The sequence below is a fragment of the Pelodiscus sinensis genome, chromosome 1 (assembly GCF_049634645.1).
Source record: "Pelodiscus sinensis isolate JC-2024 chromosome 1, ASM4963464v1, whole genome shotgun sequence".
Lineage (NCBI taxonomy): Eukaryota > Metazoa > Chordata > Testudines > Trionychidae > Pelodiscus > Pelodiscus sinensis.
Window position 1 is genome coordinate 187,518,330 of NC_134711.1, and position 24,732 is coordinate 187,543,061.

A 24,732-nucleotide genomic window follows, 5' to 3' on the forward strand; every position below is an offset into this window, starting at 1 on the left:
GCTACATTAGCATCCCTTTTCCGGAAGGGGTGCCAATGTAGACACAGCCTATTGTTGTTAATATGGATTGTGTTAATTATCTGGTCACAACTAACATTTTTAGTGAAGGCTGAAACAAAATAGGCATTAAATCCTCAGCCTTTTTTGGTGTTTCCCATCATTAGTTCTCCTTCCTCTCTAAGTTCTGGGCCTATATTTTTCTTTCATCTTTTTCTTGCTCCTAATATACTTATAGAATCTCCTATTGCTTTTTATGTCACTTGCTATGTGTAATTCATTTTGTGCCTTAGTCTTTTTAATTTTTTTCCTACACACTTGTGCAACCCCACAAAGTCTTCTGCACCCATCCTATCCATATTTCTACTTTTTGTAAGATCTATTTTTGATTTTCAGGTCATTAATCATGACACAAAATTTCCACTCCTTCCCTTTCTCCAAGTTTGGTCCCCTTTTCATTTTCCTGCACCTCTGTTCATACTTCTTGCACTGACCTGACATCAACATTATCCACTACAGCTAAAGGCACAAATATTAAGTGTGTGTGTGTGTGTGTGTGTGTGTGTGTGTGTGCGCGCGTGCGCGCGCGTATGAGGGTGAGAGGATACATCCAGACTACAGACTTTTTCCAGGATATCAGAGGTATCCCAGAAAAACTGTGCTTTGTCAAAGGAACACATATGCTCTTCCGACTTTTTTTTTTCAGAAGAGCAGACCCATTTTTTTGGCATCTCTGTAAACCTCGTTTCATGAGGAAGAAGGGATGTTCCGAAAAAGGGTTTTTTCCAACATTTGGCCCAGTGTAGATGGGCCAAATGTCAGAAAAGCCTCTTCTGAAAAAAAAAAAGCAGAAAAAGATACGCAAATTGTGAAACGTATCTTTTTCCGGAAGAACTGTGTAGTCTAGACACAGCCAGGGAGAAAGAGAGAGAGAATATTAATCTTTAATGGAATAATATCGATTTAAAATGTAGTCAAGGGCAAAGCCTGGATTAATGGTGGTTTCAGGCACAGCACTTGGTACTGTCAAGCCCTGATAGTTTTTATGCTTTTATAATCACATTTTCCTATATTTAAAATGGTTTTGTTATTGTGTGAAATACCCACAAATACAACAGGATAAGCTCAGAGATTATATAGTAGTAACAATAAAAGGGATTGCCCACAATAAACAAACTGGAAACATATGTTTCCTCTAATCTTTGTCAGTTATAATCATCATATGTTACTTGTAATCATAGCAAGTGGTTTTAAAAATCATATAGAAGTTCAACTTTAAGTTGATATATCCTGTTAAAAAAGATACTTCTAACTTCAACATGTAAATTGATAGTACTCCTTTAGGTATTTCTAAGTTATAATCCTATACCAAAGAAAAAATTACTTTTTTTCATTCAATATACTGTTACAACATGACTCTAAGGCCACATCTAGATTGCAAAATGGATAATTAAATAAATTAGCCCCACCAAACTAGATTCTCAGCTTAGACTCAGACTGGAGAACTGCAGAAATAGGGCCACATGTATGGCTTTACTGCAGTAAGATATGCACGGCTTGTCCATATCTATTGACTCAGGCAGTAGGAAATACTTCCTTTAATCTTTTCCATCCATATCCAGACATTTTTCATCCGTGTGCAAAATAATATTTTACATGCAACACCACCACCAGAAGAAACAAAAACCTAGCTGTGGGCATTTAAATGTCTCCTGAGTGGCTGCACAAATACCCGGCTTACAGGGAACACTGACTGTTGGCTATAAAATTATGGGGTAGACATGGCCACGAACAGGGGCAGAGGAGAGGGGGCAGTTGACCCAGGGCCTGGAAATTTAAAAGGGCCCAGGACTCTGAGCCACCACTGTAGCTACTGCAGCAGCAGCAATGACCAAAGTCCCAGGCCCTTTAAATCACTGCCGGAGACCCTAGTCCTTTCTGGGGGGTCCAGAGACAAGACCCCTCCCACCCAAGACCCCCATACACACATACAGAAATTACTCAGGATGTAGACATTTGGGGCTGGACTGGAGCCAGACTCTCAAACCCTCTCCCTGCCATAAAGAATCATGAGGGTCAAACATGAATGGGTAGTGGGGCAGCCAGTACTGTTCCTCCTCATTACTTATGCACCGAGTATATACAACTGTGGGCACCACAGGACAGTTTGTAAGGACAAAGATATTTCCAGTGTTTCTTTTTGACCAGTTCAGACATTGCAAGGAAATCTCTTGAGAAGCTAAATGGCTCAACCACAAATGTAGACTGTAAGGATGGGCTAATGGTCAATGGGAAGACTCCAACTGCTTTCAATGGGCTTCGGACATGCTCTTACCTAACAAGAAAAGATGCACGTGCACAGAAGGACACTTGAGAAATGGACTGACCATACATCAAAATGCCAAAAAATTAATCAGAAAGAATCAAAATACCACAGGTTTAAAAGTGTGCATTTGAGGGAATATTTAACAAAGACTGAATTAATACTATTCAGATATATTTACTTTGTAGTATGTAGAAGTAATATATGTTTCTTAAGGATTAACTGGGCATAAAACCTAATGAACACACTGTGATAAGAATTTGTTCTGAGAATGCCAAGTAATCTCATAATGATTTAGGGTTTCCACTAGACCAAGCCACAAGGCCACTGTCCGTATAAAATTAAAATCTGTCCAAATTAAAATCACCAATCACTGCAATTTCTCTTCTCTTTGTTGCACAAGAGCAAGGGTAGGAGAGTGCTCTGGGTTTTCAGAAGAGTCCAGAGAGCTGTTTTTAAAACTTCATCCCACCCCACAAATGCACATATCAACACACAGATGCTGATGACTTCATGACAAGAAAAAAGTTTTCGTTCTCTTTTATGGTAAACATGAACCATTTTGTCAGAATACTGTCCCTCTCACGGCTAGTACATTCCGTAAAGCTGATAAAATGTGAGAACGAGAAAGAACCCCCTAAATACTATTCTGAGAATAAATAGGACAAAGGAGCTGTCAATGATTAAGGGACAATTAGTCCCATTAGGTCTATTCTATGGATGTAAAAAAGGGAACATTTTTAATCTGAATGGGATGATGTTCCCAAAACTTTCATGTGAACCCCAATGAAACGATGCAAACAATGAAGTGTACCAGGATTTTACTGTATTTAATAGTTTAAAGGGTAAATTATGAGTGCACAATTGTTACAGTATGTACTGTGTCCATCTATACAAAATCCCTAATGGCTTCATTAGGACCTGTTTAGTTAAATGGAAGGGGAGTACCTGGAATTTAAAACCACAATGGGTCAGATCTCTGGTTAGTGTAAATCAGCATACTTCTAGCATCTGGCCCATTAAATCCAAAGATTTTCACTCTTTGCTCTCATTGAGAATTTTTGTCACACAACATTAAATGAAATGCCATTTAAGGAAAAGTTTTCAATTAGCAATAACTATGCCTCGGTTAAACCTTACAGGCTACAGCAGGGGTTCTCAAACTAGTGATACCGCGACCCCCCTCTCAGTTGCTCATGACCCCCCTCTCCACTGCTGCAACCAGCCTCTCAGTTGCTCGCAACCCACCTCTAAGTTGTTTGCGATTCCCCTCTACGTTGCTCACGACTCCCCAGGGGGTCAGGACCCACAGTTTGAGAAACGCTAGGCTACAGTATTGCCACTGCCCACAGAAAATGTTAAATGCCTAACTACAAACTCTACTTTTTCCACCAGTGATGCCAGTTCAGCCAGTAACTTGAGGACTGGGCTACACACAAAGTTGCACCAAAATCATGAAATCCATTTTAATTCACGTCTTTTGATATTTCAGTGCAAAGCTGTATGAGGACATTCTCATTTCAGAATAAAGGTGTCCGACGTCAATTTAACTTCCATTTGGTTTACACAGGGGTAAACATCAGAAGCTGAAGATGGATGACAGGCGATGAATCACTTGATAATTGCCCTGTTCTGTACATTCCCTCTGAAGCATCTCTGATTGGCTTTGTGGGCAGACAGGATAATAGGCTAGGTGGACCATAGGTCTGACCTAGTACGGCCATTTTTATGTTCTTAGAACAAAAGCTTTCAATCAATCTGAGTCTTTCTATTGAGTTCAATGAGAGTTGGCATAGAGCCAAAGTAACCCCCTTAAGGAAACTCACCAAAGTACAAACATAGTCCCAACCTCTGGAATCAAAACCAAACAGAAGTAGAATCATAAATATAGCACTTTACATCTAGAGCAAGTCACGTGGGCTATTGAAGAAAGTTGTTTAAGAAAAGAATAGAAAGCATTCATAGTGCTGTAGAAAGCACTCACATTTATTGAAATGATTTTACAAAATAAGACTTTCTTGCATTTAAGGATGGAAAATATACATTCTAGTAAAAGATGAAATGACCTAAATTGTCACACACAAAAAAAATCAAACTGCACCCAAACATTTAGTGAGGTTAGGAAAAGTTCAGTATTGTTTATTTAAATGTACATGCTTCTCTTCCTTTCCAGATTTTGAAATCAGGCTTGTTGAAAACTTCATGGAGAAACTCATCTTGGGGCATTTCTGGCCTTCATTTTCTCAATTGAAAAATGTTCAGACATATTCTGGATGAGCATGCTTATCTTAAATGAACCTCTGAATATTTTGAGATTTGAGCAGCATCACTAACAGACTACAAATATGTGTCATATTTCCTCAGGGAAGTAGAGATGTTCAGATCTACTGGACCTGATTCTCTATTACCTTTCACTTCATATACTCATGTTTCTGCAAAGTTGGTGTAAAATCCTACCATTCTTATCTGGCAGTGCCTTATACCTATTTTGAACTGGCTGACTACATGAGATGAAAGGCAAAAGAGAATCAGGCCCATAGTTTTCAAGTGTCCAACATGAAGTCTCAGTTTTGATTTTAGAATCTCTCATTTCATAACCATGCAAACACTCTGATCAGTTATTTGCTATAATTATTAACTCAATATATCTTGCCTGGTAGATACACTCCTGAATTCAGAAGGTCACAACTCAGAACTCTTTCCAAGTAAGTGCTATACACAAATAGAAAGTGGCACTAGGATCCTGGGGGAATTCATCCTCAAGTGGAGTCCAGCATTCCACAGTTACAGTCCTACCTTCTTTCTATGCCACTCCACAACACAAGTAAGAAAAGATCTGGCAAGCTCTGGGTGTCCAAAGGGCCATGAAAAAATGTATTTCTGTAGTACACAGCAGTTCAGAAAATCTAATTCCCAATTTGTGCCGCTATTGTGAAATAACTACTCCCCAGAGTCATTCATACTAATGACTCCACAGGGCTTCCTGGGGCTCTAAGTCAAAGTAGCGTGTCCACATTAACAGAGCCTGCCTCAGACTAATTTCAAGCCTTCTTGTAGTATGGACACACTATTTCGATTCTGTAAAATTGGGAGTTATTAAATTGAATTTAGTTATTTTGAAATAGTTTCCTAGTATATATATGGTTTAGGACAAGAAAAGGAATTGCTAGTAAAGGAACAAACTTACTCTTTAGAGAAAATGCTAATTTTCTTAGGGTATGTCTACACTACCCTCCTAGTTCGAACTAGGAGGGTAATGTATGCATACCGCACTTGCTAATGAAGCCCGGGATTTGAATTTCCCGGGCTTCATTAGCATAAGCGGGGAGCCGCCATTTTTAAATCCCCGCTGCTTCGAACCCCGTGTAGCGCGGCTACACGGGGCTCGAACTAGGTAGTTCGGACTAGGGTGCCTATTCCGAACTACCGGTACTCCTCGTTTCACGAGGAGTAACGGTAGTTCGGAATAGGACCCTAGTCCGAACTACCTAGTTCGAGCCCCGTGTAGCCGCGCTACACGGGGTTCGAAGCAGCGGGGATTTAAAAATGGCGGCTCCCCGCTTATGCTAATGAAGCCCGGGAAATTCAAATCCCGGGCTTCATTAGCAAGTGCGGTATGCATACATTACCCCGCTAGTTCGAACTAGAGGGGTAGTGTAGACATACCCTTAGGGACTCAGAAAGTGACCAGGATAAAAGAGGAGCAGGTGAAACATTCATGTATGTTTCTATTACCCTTACCCATTAGACATAGATCTTTATCAAGCATTCTTAAAACTTAAATATCCACCTGGGGAAGCAAGGAAACACACTGACAGATCCAAATGAGTACCCAGAAGTCACCCACTTCAAGACAAGCTCAACAAGGTAAATATACACCCCAGATTCTGTAACTTCCACTCCAACTCATCTTATAAAGTGGGTTTTACCCACGAAAGCTCATGACCTCATAAATCTCTTAGGGTACATCTACAGAGCAACATTATTTCGAAATAACTAGTATTATTTTGAAATAACTTTGTCCGCATCTACACAACAGGCAATTATTTTGAAATAATGTCGAAACACTGTCAAGCTGGAGGACTTCTTACTCTAACTCCTGTAACCCTCATTATACAAGGAGTACGGGAAGTTGGAGGAAGAGTGCTCTATTTCCAAATAAGTGATGTGTAGACGCTCCCAATTTTGAAATAAACTATTTTGAAATAAGATATGCAATTGACATACCTCAAAATAACTTATTTTGAAATAATAACTCCCAAAATAACTATTTTGAAATTGCATGTCCACACTAAAGGGAAGCCTCAAAATTAGTCTGAGGCAGGTTCCCTTAGTATGGACATGCTACCTCGACTTAGAGCCCCAGGAAGTTCTGGGGAGTAATTACTTTGAATGACTCTGGTGAATAATTATTTCAAAACAGCAGCAGTGGAACATCCAAACTATCACTATTTTGAAATTACTATTTCAAAATAAGCGTTATTCCTCATAGAAAGTGGGAGTTATTATTTCAAAATAACCAGCCCCTTATTTTGAAATAATGGGCTTGGTAGTGTGGACTCTAAGCTTGTGATTTCAAAATAAGAGGAGTTCTTTCAAAATAACTGGGGTCATAGCAAGCTAGCTAATGTAGAGCAGAATTAAGGCTGTTTTAAACTATGCTAAAAATGGAATCGTGGAGAACTGACTCCAAGTTCAGAGAGTTACAAATAGCTCTTTCTTTACACCCCTCAGCTGCTCCCAGAACTTACTGGGCACAGGTGAGCATGGAATGCATTTATTTGTCCCTTATGGGGCTGATCCTGCAAGGAATACACACTCCTTTCAAGCTGCTAATGTACCACACTCCCATTATCTTCAGTGAGCGAATATAGTACTTAGCATCTAATTGGACTGGAGGCACATAGTTTCATCCCCCACAGCTCTTACAGTATCTGTGCCAATTAAATCAATAGGAGTTTTGTCAGTGACTTTGCTGGCGGTAGGATTGGGCCCTAAAGCAGAAAAAAATGAATGTATAAAACTCATACAACTTTGCAGCTCATAAAGTAAAGCAGCCTTGATGGTGCCAGCTAATTCTAACTACTCTCTGCCAAGGTTCACTCTAGTAATGAATACACAGTTTATCCTAGAGAGCAGTATATACCCCGTCTTGGGTGATTTTGTGATTCCTCTTTAGAGTCACGAGACTCAGAATAAATCAGATCCTAAAGAAGATATTTGTGATCTCTAAAAATCAATCAAAATAATTGCATTTCCAGTATCTTGGCTCCTTTTAGGCTGAAAAGACCGCAAGACCCAACATGCAGTTACATCAATAAATGTGAGATTTACTAATGTAAGCTCTTATGGCTCACTGAAGTCTTTGCAAAAATCCCCACTAGTCTATTAATAATAAAGCATCAGTAATACTCAAAATAATAAACTCCTATACCTCCTATCTTTTTAAGGTACCAAGTGACATTTTTGCTTGTTACAATAGCATAATTAGGACCTAACAGCTCTACAGCAAGCTTAGCTTGAATTCTGCAATAGGGCAGCTGGATTTTCTCACACTCCCAATGCAGGAGACTACATCTTCTAAGGCAGCTTTAATTTACATTTCAAAAGTGAGATATTTATTGAGGTAAATATAAAAGTACCCATAGTCAGTACAGAATTCCTTATTTTCTTAAATTTAATATTGAAATTAAATTAATTTTTTGTGTCTCCTATGTTTTAAATTTTCTGAGTGCTCTTCATTTTGTACTGAAAATGCATCACTTCATTGAAGAAATTGTCAAGGGGAAATAGGAGCTTTGGCACACAGGAAGCTGTTGCTAACAACTTGGTATGTAAAATTAGGGCCCCACCAAATTCATGCTCCATTTTGGTCAATTACACATTCATAAGATTTTTAAAATAGTAAATTTCATTATTTCGGCTATTTAAATCTGAAATGTCATGGTCTTGTAACTGTAATGGCTCCTGACCCAAAAAGGAGTTGGAGGCAGAGGGGTTGCAAAGTTATTGGAGGAGGGGTTGCAGTACTGATACCCTTACTACTGTGCGGCTGCTGCTAGCTGCAGCGCTGCCTTCAGATATGGGCAGCTGGAGTGTGCAGGCTGCTGGACATGGCCCAGCTTTGAAGACAGAGCCACCACTAGCAGCAGCACAGAAGTAAAGGATATTGACATGCTTACTTCTGCACTTCTGTTGTTGGAGTGCCCTCTTCAGAGCTGGATGCCCAGCCAACAGTCATCACTCTCTAGCTGCCAAGCTCTAAGGCAATGCAGAAGTGAGGGTGGCAATACTGCAGCCCCCCCTGCAACTCCCTTTTGGGTTAGGAGAACCTAATTTGAGAAATGCTGGTTTCCCTTGTGAAATCTGGATCATATAGGGTAAAAGCACACAAAAGACCAGATTTCCAAGGGGAAAGAACAGATTTCACAGTCCATGACACATTTTACATGGCCGTGAATTTGGTAGGGCCATAGTAATGGTCAGCTGAGAAATAGTTAACCATGTTGACATTCACATTGTCAGCATTAGGCTTCAGACTTAAGTCCCCTAGATGGATGGGGCACTCCATGGGGCACTCTTGTTTCATTCTCTTTCCAGACTTGAGCAGACACTTGCATTGGTGTACATGCCAGTATTTTCGGGGGGGGGGGGGGGGGGGGGGGATTTACTGGACAGAAGACATAATTACCAGACTGTCCAGGTAAAAACCAGACACCTGGCAACCCTGGATGAGTATGCTAATCACCCGACTACAGAGTCAGTCTCATGAGTGTGTTTGCTCTCGGTCTCTGTCACTGTCTCACACACACACAAACAGGTTCATCAGAAAAGATTGAGGGAGACACACATCAGAATTCTCCACAGTGCAATAAATAGGCTGCTTACCTCAGACTCTACAGAATCCTCAGAGGGGTAGCCAAGTTAGTCTGTAACTGGACAAACTTAGGAAGCAACGAATGGCCTTTCATCAGCACCTTAGAGACTAACAAAACATGTAGATGGTTTCATGAGCTTTTGTGGACACAAACGTGATGAAAAAGTGGGCTGTGCCCAGGAAAACTGATACCATCTACATGTTCTGTTAGTGTCTAAGGGGCTGCAAGGTCATAAGTTGTTTTTTAAGTTTGTTCGATAAAACCATGCTTAACTTCTCCCTTTTCATTATGAGGGGGAAACTTAAAGTGAGTGTCTCCCACACCCTAGATTAGTACCTGCCCAATGAGCTAGAAGTTCTGAGGGAGGTTGTTCTCCCACTCACATTTCATATGGAAGTAGGTATGCTCTGAGCATGCCTACTGGATCAATGCCACATGGGTGAGGAGCACTACCTTTCCTCTTAAAGTGATGCAGTAAGGGTGTGTCTAGACTACAGGGTTTTTTCCAAAAAAGTGGCTTTTTTTCTAAAAAACTTCCCCTGAATCTAGACTGCTGCTGCATTCTTTCTAAAGTAAATTGAAAGAACGCGGCACTTTTTTCAACAGCAGAAAACCTCATTTTACAAGGAATAACATCTTTTTTTGAAAGTGCTCTTTCGAAAAAAGGTGCTACGTAATGCAAACTGTGCTTTTTCAAAAGAGAGCATCCAGACTGCCTCGGAGCTCTCTTTCGAAAAAGCAGCTTGCTTTTTCGAAAGTACTGGTTGTAGTCTAGATGCTCTTTTTTGAAAGAGGCTTGCAGTCTAGACGTAGCCTTAGTGCTTATGTCCAAACAAAATACAGGACTATGTAGCACTTTAAAGACTAACAAGATGGTTTATTAGATGATGAGCTTTCGTGGGCCAGACAGACACAGAAACACAGATGGCTAGGGAACTTGTGCTGAGGCAATACATAGTTTGGCAGCAGTTGAGCAGGGGTTCCGTGAGTACCAGTGGCACCTAAATGTTGGTATTTAGGTGCTTAAAGTGGCAGTTATACGATTACGTCCCTTTGTAAACCTAACCCTTTAAGCTTAAAGTTTGGAACATATATTACAATTTTATGGCAAGGACTAGAGCAAATTAGATGGCCAAGAAATTGCAGAGTACACAGGGCTCTGAACATACACAAATGTTAGTACTTACTTCCATATACTGTGCACAGTTTTAGGTATACAGATAATTTCAATATAGAAAAATCATCTGTTGTTCCCCATTTCCCTTTTTCTTTGTCTACAAACCTGTGTCTGTCTTCAGATTTAGAGAAGAGGCTTTTCCTTTCTGTCTGACTGGAAAACCTCTATTACATTGTGGATCCTACAACACCTAAATAATATTACAGGGAGATTTCACGTAACATTTTCTTTATTTTTATAGAGACACTATCAGGGCTGATAGGCCCTAATTTTGACCTTTCTTTTTTCTTTGAATTATTAGCACAGTCCATTTTATTCATTATGTGTTTTCCTTTTAAAAAAACACTTCACTGATCATTCAATAAGTGATAATATTCCCATCGTATAAGCCTTATGATAATAATGTGTGTTCATGTGCATGCAATGGAGATAATTTTAACAATGAAACATATTTCAATTTCTATTTGATTGTTGGTGCTCTTTATACAATTCCATAAAACTTTGCACTTGGGAGAATATTGCACATAAAATACCTACAGTCCATCATAGCAAGCCTTTTCTTTTCTACAATACAAGAACTTTTGTGTAATCATACAATAGCTGCAAAGGAGTGGTTTTCACACAGTTCTACATAAAATGTTTTAAAGTAATGCAGCCTACAGGTTAAAAAGGCAGTGATCATGAAAGGTTGGGTGAGACAGTCTGATGCTGCATGCGCATAACCTGAATCACAGTACAGGCAGTCCCCGAGTTATGCGGATCCGAATTATGTCGGATCCGCAGTTACGAACGGGGATTTCTCGCCCCGGAGGACTGGAGCGGCGGGACGCCTGGTCCCACCGCCCGCCTCCTCCGGGGCAAGAAAAGCTGCTCCCCGTCTCCCTGGTCTGCTGGAGGAGCCAGCAGACCAGGGAGACGGGGAGCAAAGCGGCGGAGGACCCGGGGCCGGACCCACGGCCGCTTCCAGATCAGCTGGAAGCGGCCGCGGGTCCGGCCGGGTCCTCAGCGGCTTTGCTCAGCGTCTCCCTGGTCTGAGGACCCGTGCCGGACCCGCGGTGCTTTGCTCAGCGTCTCCCTGGTCTGCAGACCAGGGAGACGCTGAGCAAAGCGGCGGAGGACCCGAGCCGGACCCGCGGTGCTTCCAGCTGATCTGGAAGCACCGCAGGTCCGGCCCGGGTCCTCCGTGGCTTTGCTCAGCGTCTCCCTGGTCTGTAGACCAGGGAGACGCTGAGCAAAGCTGCGGAGGACCCGGGCCGGACCGCGGCGCTGATCTGGAAGCGCCACGGTCCGGCCCGGGTCCTCCGCCACTTTGCTCCGCGTCTCCCTGGTCTGCTGGGGGGAGACGCAGCTAGTACCCCCCCACCAACAGGCCAGGGAGACGTGGAGCAAAGCCGGGGGCCTGTGGTAGAGCAGGTGGGGCGCTGCCGGTCGGTCCCGCAGCACCACTCCTTGGCGCTACTGGACCAACCCAGCAGCACCCCAGCTGCTCTGCCCCAGGCGTCCTGATTCAGCCGCTGCTGATCAGTTTCAGCAGTGGCTGAATCAGGACGCCTGGGGCAGAGCAGCTGGGGTGCTGCTGGGTTGGTCCAGTAGCGCCGAGGAGCGGCCGCGCTACTGGACCAACCCAGCAGCCCCCGAGCTGCTCTGCCCCAGGCGTCCCCAAGTCAGCTGCTGCTGAAACTGACCAGCGGCTGACTACAGGAAGCCTGAGGCAGAGTTGCTCTGCCCTGGGCTTCCTGGAATCAGCTGCTGATCAGTTTCAGCAGCAGCTGACTTGGGGATGCCTGGGGTTCTTAAGTTGAATCTGTATGTAAGTGGAACTGGTGTCCAGATTCAGCCGCTGTTGAAACTGATCAGTTTCAGCAGCGGCTGAATCTGGATGCCAGTTCCGACTTACAAACATATTCAACTTAAGAACAAACCTACAGTCCCTATCTTGTACGTAACCCGGGGACTGCCTGTAGTCCTTTTGCTTTCAATTCGATTACATGAGCAGAGATACACAAATGTACAAGTATTAATAAGACTGGCCCCTTATCTTGTAATAAGCATTACAACAACTTCCTTATTGTTCTGTTCTGGAGATTTAAACAAAAAAAGTTACTCCTGACAGACCACTAACCCAGCCACTTTTGACTAAGAAAGCTCCTGCTAGTTTTCAAGTGAGGTGTCCTCAAGCTTTCTCAAGCACTTTAGAACTTGGATGAACCAGTTCTAGTCAAAATACCAGAGAAATATTTACATGGGGGGGAGGTCAATTTTTTTTAGTCTTTGGACTCCAATTTTTTCCTGAGCTCCACGCAGGCAGAACCTTTGCATTCAAAAGGAATCCCAGTGAAAGAATTGCTCTACTTGTGGATTCATGTAAGGTCTACTTGTCCAGAAGTCAGTAGGAGTTCACAGCCTGGAACCAAAGAGACTAGATTCTGACCCCCTTACTCACATTACATAGCATCTTACTTGACAAATGAGATTACTGTATATTATTTATTTGTATTACTGCTATAGTCATGGAACAGGGTCCCAACTTGCTAGAAGCTATACAAACAAAAATAAAAAAGGCAGTTTCTTCCCTAAAGAAATCAACTGGACCATTGTTGAGTAAAGTGCTGTTCACCATAAGAAAAGTTAGCAGACTCTGCCACTAAAAAACAAACATTATTTGGGGAGAGCTAATCAATTTGGGGAAACAGGGAAAGAACTAGTTAATTTTCAGATAGCCTAAAATGTTTTCATCTTACATTTTAGGAATGGTGTAAATGTGTTTGCCATATCTGGACAGTCTTTCACAAAAGCTATCTAAGAGCTAATTCTCCAATATTATTTTAACTGTAGCAAACTACATTATTGTTTCTCTGAATCTAAATTTCAATAACTTTTTCTCCCACAGAAAATGTCTGCAGAAAAATAAATTACAGATGTCTAAGTTGCAGCCTTACAAATAGTTTTAGCAATTAAAAGGTAAAAGATAGCCAGAGAGAATTATAACCAAATTCCACATATTAAAAAGGTCTCCACATGTGGCCTAGAAAAAAACACCAATTCACTACAATTGTCTGCTTAACAGGTTGAGCCTCTATCCAACTGGTAGCAATCAGGCAAGACACTGGAGAGGGCAGGAAATCTAAAATTAGGTTTTACTACCTATAATGGAGGATTTATGGGATAATTTAATTGGCAGTCTAGGGACTGAAACCCAAGGTGGGGGAACAAAAACATCTTTCTGGACACACTCTATGAACTTTCCTGTGGTGGGTTGAAAAATGTAGGCACCGGGGACTTAGTTTAAAGATGCAATATCCCCTTTCTAATGCTTAGTATGAAGGGAGGGAGGGAAGCAAAGCATTGATATACACTGATTTTCTTTTTTTAGGAAAAACATTATATTAATTGTTTCTTGCAGTGAAACACATATTCAGCTTCACACAGGATAATAAATGGTCCCAGAGTTAACAGAAGGCTGTAATTCACTCCAATGCACTTTTGACATCATAAACCACAAGAGCACTACACTAACAGTTTATGTACTAAAGCAGATTGAACTCAGCCTTGTGTTCATTCACTCTGAGACAGCTATTGTTATTTATAACATCTGCTGGGCCATTTTTAATTTTTCCAGTGATATTTACATATCTTTTCAAACTAACATAATGCAACAATACTAAACTGTTGTTGTTTTTTCCTGTGACATCATCGAAAGAGTTAATATTCTGTTCTGTATTGAATGAACGGGTGTTGTGAACCTCTGGTAATAGAACCCCTTTTCTCAGTCATCGCAAGTGTTCCACTTATGTCCAGGCACAATACTGATTTATTGTTCATGGCATTTTATATTTAATAGATGTAAATACTGAGTTGGAAGATTCCATGAGAGGGAGTATGGGCACCAATCAGTGCATCTTTTGCTGAAGACTCCTGGAGGACAGGGATTTGCTGGTGGCAGGACAGGAATATATATTCTTCTTAGGGTGTGTCTACACAGCAAAATTATTTCAGAATAATGGCTATTATTCCGAAATAACTGTGCAAGCATTAATTTGAAAAATAACGGATAATTATTCCAACTTCTATAAACCTCATTCTCAAAGAATAATACCTATTTTGAAATAAGGCGTGTGTAGACGCTCCACTTCTGCTATTTCGAAATAACCCCTCACTGGAGCGATTCTAAGTTATTCCTCCTAGGGCACTAAATCTAAATAGTACATGTACATTATGGAAGCCTGCCTCGGACTAATTTTGTGGCTTCTGTGAAGTGTAGAAGTGCTATTTTGAAATAAGCTATTTTGGAATAACTATTCCGGAATAGCTTATTCCAAAATAACTGTGCAGTGTGGACATAGCCATAGTGTCCTTATGTGATGCCAGCTGTTATTCTGTTTACTTCATCATGGCATAATTCTACAAGGTGATGAGCATTCCTAGGAGATGCTGAGCACCTGCAAGTCCCACTGAGTTTATCGAGAGTATGCTCAGCTCCTCAGGAGACTGACCCCTAAATACATTAACTGCAGAGTCGGCCCAAGCTACGGGCTGACCGGGCTACCTTCCGGGGCACTCTATTGTAGGGGGCACCATGCAGGGCTGCCAGGCCGGGCAGGGGCAGCACCACGCATGCTCCACGTGCCCAGGGCGGCGCTACGCATGCACCGGGTGCCCGGGGGCGGGGCCACGCATGCGTCGCACTCACAGGGGCGGCATCGCACTTCCGGGACCCGGGGCACGTGAATGGCTCGGGCCAGCCCTGATTAACTGGGATGGTGAGTGAGAGAAAAAAACAACATGTCAAGATGCTAGTCACAAAATGAAATCCACTACAGGAAAGGCCTCAGATACCACACTGATAAGTACAATATAAGAACCTATACAGAATATAGTAGAAGGGAGAGTAAACAAATCAACATGGGGAAGCCAGACAGGGACTAATTCATTATCTGGACATGACTTCTATTCATTTGAATGCCCTAGAGGAAGGAAAAGATTCCTATACCCAATTTGCTCTTTGCCTATTTGTACCGACACAGCAGAAGTCATGATTTAATTCTTAGTATTAAAACTCAAAGGCTCAGAAGTACATTCTCAGCTGCATGAATTGCCACAGCTCCTCAATGCATGTGAGTCAAATACCTGAGTATAATTATTTTGCTAAAGTTGCTTTCAGAGGAGTGTTAATATATACACATTTACATTTTACCTATCCTTAACTAGAATCTTTTAAAAAGTATACTGAATATATTCATATGAATTCTTTCCCAAACCATTAGTAGCATACTACTTCTAATTTTAAAGTTATGCTATAACAAAACCTCAAAGTGAAGAGGGGTTTGTATGCCTTTAGGAAGAGACTAGAGTACTTGATAAGTGCCATTGTACAAAGAAACTAAACCATACATTTCTCTACCATACTCAAATGCTGTTCCTAGACTGTTTTATGGTGACAAATTCCAAGAGAATGGTAGAGCAATGTGCTTAGCATGTTTACCTCTAATTTATCACTTGAAGCTCAAAAGCAAATGCAGAAAGTCAAGTCAATTTCCACAACTCTACTGATGTTGGTAGACGAAGAGATAATGACATCTTTTAAGTTCTGTACACTGGTGACTCGTGGATGCGAAAATGTATTCTAATTTCTTCTACAAAAAGGTTTGTTTTGTCCCAAAAAAATCTCAGCAAATTTCAGATTTTAATTGGATGAAATGAAAACTCTGAGAAATTAGGACATTAAATGTGAGAATGAGAAAAAAAGGAGTATTTATTGAGAATTATACATTTCAGGAGAGCCTGGAGAAACTGCATTAGGGCCATTTAAATAATGGGAGAAGCCCTTAGCACCTGAACACAAAAACTACTTGATAATTTTCTTTCTTCTATCTCTCAAAACTTGAGCATACTTCAGAAAAGAACAGTAAATTATTCGAGATTCTTATAGGAAGAATAAAAAAACTGCTGTTGGTCACAAAATAAACAGTAGCATTGACAAGTCTCAGATATACCTATATAGATATTGTCATACAAAAACTTCATTAGACTTCAGTTACATTTGCTAATAGTTTACCTAAACATAAACCTGTATCACATCATCCATTGGGGGTAAGACTGTGGAGCAGATCACAGTCAGGGTATGTCTACACTACCCCGCTAGTTCGAACTAGCGGGGTAATGTAGGCATACCGCAATTGCAAATGAAGCCCGGGATTTGAATTTCCCGGGCTTCATTTGCATAAGCGGGGCGCCGCCATTTTTAAATCCCCGCTCGTTCGAACCCCGTGCCGTGCGGCTACACGCGGCACGAACTAGGTAGTTCGAACTAGGCTTCCTAGTTTAAACTACCGTTACTCCTCATGGGGAAGCCTAGTTCGAACTACCTAGTTCATGCCGCGTGTAGCCGCGCGGCACGGGGTTCGAACGAGCGGGGATTTAAAAATGGCGGCACCCCGCTTATGCAAATGAAGCCCGGGAAATTCAAATCCCGGGCTTCATTTGCAATTGCGGTATGCCTACATTACCCCGCTAGTTCGAACTAGCGGGGTAGTGTAGACATACCCTCAGACAGCTCTTACAGGATCTAGGTACTTTTTATGTCCTAGACCTTGTCACTCTGGATATAAATCTGGCTTTGGCACAGAGACTGCAGTGGTTGTGATGGTTGATAATCTACACATGAAGGTCAGATGTCCATGCTGGTGTTATTAGTTTTATCAATAGCTTTTTATATTCTTGACCACAAAGTTGTTGTTGACTCAGGAATGGAGATTGACTTTGTTCTTTTTTTCTCAGAATGATTTCCATGGGGAGTTATAGGCAACTGTTTCTCTTTACAAAGCTTTCTTAAATGTGAGATGTCACAGAGTACCAGTCTTTTGCCTCCATTTGTCTATGAGTCCAGGAGGAGTATCTCTAAGGAAGCATGGGGTGCCGTGTTTTCTGCATGCTGATGACACGCAACTATATGGCTCTCCCTCATCTAATTCAGATGATGCAGTTCAGTACCTCAGTCACTGCCTCACTAAAATTATGGAATGGGTGAGAGTGAACCAGCTAAAGCTCAGTCCCGACAAAACTGAAGTGATGATGGTCGGTGAGGGGGAAAGAGCCTGAGGAGATACTGGAGGTAATATAGTCCCTTTGATGGATGAAATATGTCTGATGTCCATTACCAATAAGGTAACCATCTTTGAGGTGAGCTTTAAGCACACATAGCCCTACATACAGCTGCTGTTAGATGGTCACATAACAGCAGTAATCCAGTGAGCCTTCTATCATTTGCCTCTGGACAGAAGGTTACAGCTTTTCCGTTCAGCTGCAGACTTTACTACCGGTATCGATGGCTGTGTTACCTCATAATGAACATACCATATTTCATGTTACATGGCCTGTATCATGAAACCATTCAGAGACTGAAGCCTGTACAGAATGCAACAGTTCTCTTGCAGTGTGGAACATCTTCCTTTGATCATACCAGTTCTCCGAGAGCTGCACTGACCCTCAACTGATGCCAGAGGTGAAACCCAGTTTCATCGAGGGTCAGTGGCAAAACTGCCATTGATTTCAATGGGTCAGCATTTCATCCCAGGTGGAGTTCAAGATGTTGGTTATGTCCTATACAACTCTACATAACTTGATGACTTCATTATTTGAGAGCTCATGCCTCACACAATGCCATTATGCCACAGCTGTGATCAGTGGATGCAAATAAACTGGATCCTCCCCTTCGTTGTACAAGAGATGGTAAGTATTCACAGAATTTGCACGTACACACTTGATCCAAAATAGCCCAGATTTGGTGACCCTCTATGAGTGGTGCAGAGAACATCTGTTTGATAGGGTTTTTAAAGGGAGTGGAGAATATGCTCCCAGAACAATGAAAGGATAAAAAGCAGCTATCTTAATTATTGTTTCTAATTACAGCTGGTTAGAAAAATTGCAACAAAACTGGTTGACGTCTAAGTGTTTCATTGGAATTCCTGATTTTGATAAAAGTTTCTTCTAATTGGAATAAACCCAAATTGTGTTATATCGAAATCTGTTATGAAACGGATTTACCTTTCTTTGCACGATTCTAGTTTTAATGCTACTGAGGTTCTGTTATTATTGTGATTAAGAGACAGAATGCCTAGAGCCTTTGTGGGGCCATCTCTTTAAATTATTCAAACCAAAGTAAATTAAATATCTTTAATACAAATCTAGGAAATTACTAGTTAACATTATCATCCCACATGACTTAGCATCACATCTACACATAATACAGGCAGTCCCCGGGTTACGTACAAGATAGGGACTGTATGTTTGTTCTTAAGTTGAATCTGTATGTAAGTCGGAACTGGCATCCAGATTCAGCTGCTGCTGAAACTGATCAGTTTCAACAGCGGCTGAATCTGGACACCAGTTCCGACTTACATACAGATTCAACTTAAGAACCCCAGGCGTCCCCAAGTCAGCTGCTGCTGAAACTGATCAGCAGCTGATTCCAGGAAGCCCGGGGCAGAGCAACTCTGCCTTGGGCTTCCTGTAGTCAGCTGCTGGTCAGTTTCAGCAGCGGCTGACTTGGGGACGCCTGGGGCAGAGCAGCTCGGGTACTGCTGGGTTGGTCCAGTAGCACGGCCGCTCCTCGGCGCTACTGGACCAACCCAGCAGCACCCCAGCTGCTCTGCCCCAGGCGTCCTGATTCAGCCACTGCTGAAACTGATCAGCAGCGGCTGAATCAGGACGCCTGGGACAGAGCAGCTGGGGTGCTGCCGGGTTGGTCCAGTAGCGCCAAGGAGCGGTGCTGTGGGACCCAACCGGCAGCGCCCCACCTGCTCTACCACAGGCCCCGGGCTTTGCTCCACATCTCCCTGGTCTGCTGGGGGGGGCACTAGCTGCGTCCCCCCGCCCCTCCCCAGCAGACCAGGGAGACGCTGAGCAAAGCCACGGAGGACCCGGGGCCAGACCCGCGGCCGCTTCCAGATCAGCTGGAAGTGCCGCGGGTCCGGCCGGGTCCTCCGCGGCTTTGCTCCCCGTCTCCCTGGTCTGCTGGCTCCCCCAGCAGGCCAGGGAGACGGGGAGCAGCTTTTCTCGCCCCGGAGGAAGCGGGCGGAGGGACCTGGCGTCCCGCAACTCCAGTCCTCCGGGGCGAGAAAATCCCCGTTCATAACTGCAGATCCGACATAAGTCGGATCCGCGTAACTCGGGGACTGTCTGTACACTACCACAGTGACAACTTACACATCTCAACTTATTCCCTTCTAATACAAACACAGTATTAGAAACACAAAGTCAAATGCACATAAGTAGCTTATATTGGAAATTTAGTCTAAAGCTGCATGAATCTAAACTTTGAACTGTCATAACCCAGCTATTTGTTAGCTAGAGAGAGCCAAATAAATGTCAGACTCAAACAGTAAGTTTTGAAAAGGGGTTATTTTCAACTGCTAATTCCTAAACTACAGAACAGATTTAGGCCCAAATCATGCAGACTCTTGCATACGCGTGTCTAATAGTTTGCAGGAAGAGGGTCTCACTTATGAGTTTCCTGAAAATTCAGTCTTTATGTGAGAGGAAATGTTATATACATTTGGTGCTGATACATTTTTTTATGTATTAAACTAAGGGATTTACACCCAACACTGGTCGCAATCCTGGTTGTGATGAACTCCAAACTGCAAGGACTGCAAAACTTATTGTAGGTTCTAGGCACAGAACTGCAAACCTCAAAGCAACCTCAATTATGGAACTACCAGGGGTACTCCAACTCTGCTCTGCAGCCCTGCCCCCATTCTGTCTCTTCCTCTGAGGTCCTGACCTCACTCTGGTTTTAACAGTTTTACTTTTTCTTATTTTTGAGATCTAATCCTACTCCTGTTGAAGTGAATGACAAAAGGCCCCTTGACTTCAATGGAAACATAATTAGGCTTTTTTTAGGCTGCTCCTGAAATCTGTCTCTGTATGAAATTTCCACTGAATTAAACAGAAACTCAGTGCACGGAGAGCTTATGAGACTTAAATGTTATATAATTATAACATTATTTAAGTGATGTTGGGCTTTTTATGAAATTGTAATTTTCCATTTCAATAGCCTATTCATTGGTGCAGTTTTATATCATAATTTTTTTCCATAAAATCCATTTTTCCTGGTTTACTTTTTCCTCTTACAGGATAACTTGATTATATCACAGTAAAGAAGAAGAGCTTTATGTCTTAAACATGGCCTCTTTATTGACTAATTTTAAAATATGTAAAAAGTTTATACACCATGTTCAGCATCAGGGTGTGGTACATTATCCTCAGCCTTATGAAAAACCAGCCTCCATCTGTGAGTGAATAAGTTGCCTTTTCATGGAAATACTTCAGAGAGCATTTCCATAAAAATCTGCCCTGGCATGGTTCTGTTTCTCTTGCCTTTTAACCAAATGTGTTTCTTCTTTGATTTTTGTTTTGAATAAGGCACAATTGCCATTTGGGGGAGGGGGGAAAGGATCCAAAAAACTTTCCATTTTTGAATAAGAGAAAACATTGTAGTCAATGTAATGCAGCTGCATGGAACCATCCATAATAGCTACTGTATGTGTATTTAGAATCAAGGCTAGTCTGAGAAAACATTCCCACTAACATCTGCCTTTATTAAAAACAATCATTGCCCCAAATACTGCAGTAGCAAACTACTATAAGCTGGAGTGGTTTCGACCACTTCTACACAATCCTGTTTTTATAACAAATTATTATTACTAGCATTACCCATCCCGTTGTGATGTTAGATGTACACGCGGTGTCCTCCCTCCCCACTGCTCCCTGGGGCAGGGAGGCTCGGGCCGTGCAGCCTCTTCCCTTCCCGCTGCATCAGGAATGCAAAGGTGCGCATATTCATCCCTTCCCCCTGGGGGAAGTGGGCACACGCACATGGCCTCCTCCCTCCCAGCTGCTCCCAGGACTGGGAAGACTTAGGCCAGCGCAGGCTGTAGGGCCTCCTCCCTCCCCACTGCTCCTGGGGGAAGAAGGGTTAGGGCGTGTGTCCTCTTCCCTCCCCGTTGCTCCAGGGATACTGGGTCACATGCACTCTTACCTTCCTCATGGTGGGGCAGGGGTGAGCAATTATTACACCTGTATGGCTGTAGTGTCTTTCCTTAGGAATCGGTATGTAATGTTTCTGAGCCCTTGCAGTAATTTGCATCCCTTTACTACAATGCCCTGAAAAAGGCCAATTTTAATAATTTACACAAAAATTGTTTCACTCCAAGTCTAGTTTAAAATAACTGATCGAGTAAAGATGTGCTCAAGTAGCCTAAGCTCAGGATGCACAACTATGAATTCCTGAATTCTAATTCCACCTCCATTACTGCACTTTCCTCTGTGCAATATGAAAATTACTTAACTCGTTCTTTGTCTCAGTTTATGTTTTAAAAGTACTGTACTTTGGAGATATTTGCCCTGATCCTCAGCTTTGACTCTAGAGCAGCATTGCAGCAGCAGAGAAGTACAAACCTGTCATACTGCAAGAATAGGACTGGACTGTTAGGGCACATCTACACAGCAGGGATAAAGCTGAAATAAGCTATGCAACTTGAGCTGTGTCAGTTGTGTAGCTTAAGTCAAAATACCTTAAGTCGGCTTTAGGTACTGTCTATGCAGCAGGAAGTCAAAGGAAGAACACTCTTCCTCTGACTTCCTTTACTCCTCATGCAATGAGGGTTTCAGGAGTTGGAGTAAGAAGTCCTCCAGCTCAACATTATTTCGATATTATGTCGAATTAACTGCTTGTAGCGTAAATGCGGACTTTGTTATTAGGGAATAACGTTAGTTATTCTGAAATAACGCTGCTGTGAAGACATAGCCTCAAGGACCATTATTACTACTATTTATAAATATGGCTAGTCACTGCATTAAAAGAATACACACAGCTTACGTGCTCAATGGGAGTGTGCAAATCCAAACAAGGGTGGAGAAAAATCATTAAGAATCTATCATGAAAGAGCAAGTTATGTTCATGAAAAGACAGCAGACATTTGAAAAATATCAGGTGCATATGCAGAAGCCATCTAGGGATTGCTGCCATCTCCATGACTTACAACTAGGCAATAGATACTCCCTGTGGAAACTGATCCTGGACAACAACGGTGATATATTTTAAGGGGTAGGATGGAGAGAGATTCTTGACCACTCACACCAAATGTTTTCCCCTTCATAACAGGCTTGAATGTTTTCCTATTATATCCATTTTTTTAACAATCTAGCATGTGGCTTGTATAACTTACTTTATTTTTATCTGAGCTCTTCTTTCAAGATAGTCAAGATATTCTTTCACAATAATGGGGTCATAACAGGATCGTAATTTAAACAGAAGGCATTTTTGTAGGGGCTTGGTAAAGCAATGCCTAATGATTTTCTGCACTACCAGTTTCCCCATAATTGTGAAGGAAATAGGTTTGCCTTTGTCTATTTCCCTAAAGAATTCATTATTGCCAGCAGCACAGGTAATAGGACAGCATCCTCTAGACCATCATATGCCTCAAAAGCACCAACATGAAAAAACTGTGCTGAGCTAATGCCTAAGCCACCTCTGTGAGCCAACGTGGATTTACATGAGCACCACACAGTGATACACTAACTTTTGCTTCCTGAATAATATATGGAGTAGGAACACTTCAATTAAACAGCAAGGACAGGTGATTCTTTAAGGTAATAAAATGTTTAGAAACTATATGGCTGTGTCTAGACAGGCAAGTTTTTCCGCAAAATCATCTGCTTTTGCGGAAAAACTTGCCAGCTGTCTACACTGGCCGCTTGAATTTCCGCAAAAGCACTGACGATCTCATGTAAGATTGTCAGTGCTTTTGCGGAAATACTATGCTGCTCCTGTTCAGGCAAAAGTCTTTTTCCGAAAAACTTTTGCACAAAAGGGCCAGTGTAGACAGCAGAGATTTGTTTTCCGCAAAAAAGCCCCGATCGCGAAAATGGCGATCTGGGCTTTTTTTGCGGAAAAGCGCATCTAGATTGGCCACGGACGCTTTTCCGCAAAAAGTGCTTTTGCGGAAAAGCGTCCTGCCAATCTAGACGCGCTTTTCTGAAAATGCTTTTAACGGAAAACTTTTCCGTTAACAGCATTTCCGGAAAATCATGCCAGTGTAGACATAGCCTATGAGTCTCATTTCAGGCTGTGTGAGGAACTCATTAACTGATTGATCTTGGGCTAGTGAAAGCCTAGTGTAACCCTCTTGCAGAATGCCTTTAACAAGAACTGTGGTTGGAACTTTTGTTCCGGATACATGATTTTTATTCCTTTTCTTCTTCCCTTTGAAAATTACTCATCCTACTTCAAAGGTGAAAGGAAGCTGGTGTGTTAAGAACAATACAAACCTATATGCTTTCTGTTAATTTTGTTGTATCTTAAATGCTTTCATATTTTAAAGTGGCAAAACTCACCAGAAGTCTTACTGGGCCCCATGGCAGAAAGCTAAGGAAAAGGATGTTAGAAGTCCCTGAATCTTTGGGAAAAGAGGTTGGAAAGTGACAGGGACAGTAGGAGGCATAAAGTCTATATGCATACAGTCTTGTATTTCTAGCTACAGTCAGGCCCGGCCTTTGGGCAAGGAGAGAGAGGTGGTTGCCTTAGGCCCCCCGTATTCAGGGCCCTGTGCTGCCCAGCTCCTGGCCCCGCCCACCCGGCCGAGAGATGCACGGCCGTGCAGCTTAGTGTGCTGCTTTGGGCCCCGCACACTCTTTGGCTGGGCCTGGCTACAGGGAAAGAACCTATGCAGAGCCTGGAAACTCAGCAAGTCTATGCTAGGGAAATTTCTTCTAATTCTTCTGTTGAAAAGGCAGGATTTGCTTCAGGTGTGAAGATAACTATGGAGGTACATTCCTTTCCCCTACTCCCCGCCCCCCCCCCCGAAAAAACTGCAGATATTGCAGGATCTGAAGGATTTCAGGGCTGAACCCTCGGCCATTTCCAATGGAAGAATTAGGATGAAACCCTGACCCCTAGAGTTAGTGGCAAAAAAGTTCCATGAGAACAGGATTACCTCCACAAAGAACATATGCCATTTCCAAAACCCTGCATCATGGGTTATTTCAATGGGACCTCTGGGTATATTTTTTATTGAAAACCAACTGAAAATTTTGAATGTGGACAGAATCTGTAACAGGGCGGTTTACCTCTGAGCTGGGGAGCCTATGTCTAAGCCTTGATTACAGGATAAGCCAAACGTGGGTTGAGCAGGTGCTCCCCCATATAAAAGAAGCAGGCAGTTAGAGCAAAGGGGGTTAGGGAGAGTAGAAGAAGATTTCAGGAAGCAAGAAGGCCCCCGAGAGACAAGGAAAGAGCTGGAGTGAGTGGGAGAAAATGCTATGGGCAGAGAGGCTTGAGAGAAACTGTAAAGGCCAGC

At 42.3% G+C, this 24,732-nt stretch overlaps 1 protein-coding gene and 1 non-coding gene across 5 annotated transcripts in view; both read right to left on the minus strand.

The window, feature by feature from the left end:
• ERG (ETS transcription factor ERG) overlaps nucleotides 1-24,732 on the minus strand; it is a 218,366-nt gene that overhangs the window by 178,864 nt on the left and 14,770 nt on the right. The window lies entirely within an intron of this gene.
• LOC142826623 (U4 spliceosomal RNA) lies at nucleotides 3,339-3,486 on the minus strand. Its single transcript, XR_012900855.1, has one exon. It is a non-coding gene; the product is annotated as a U4 spliceosomal RNA (small nuclear RNA).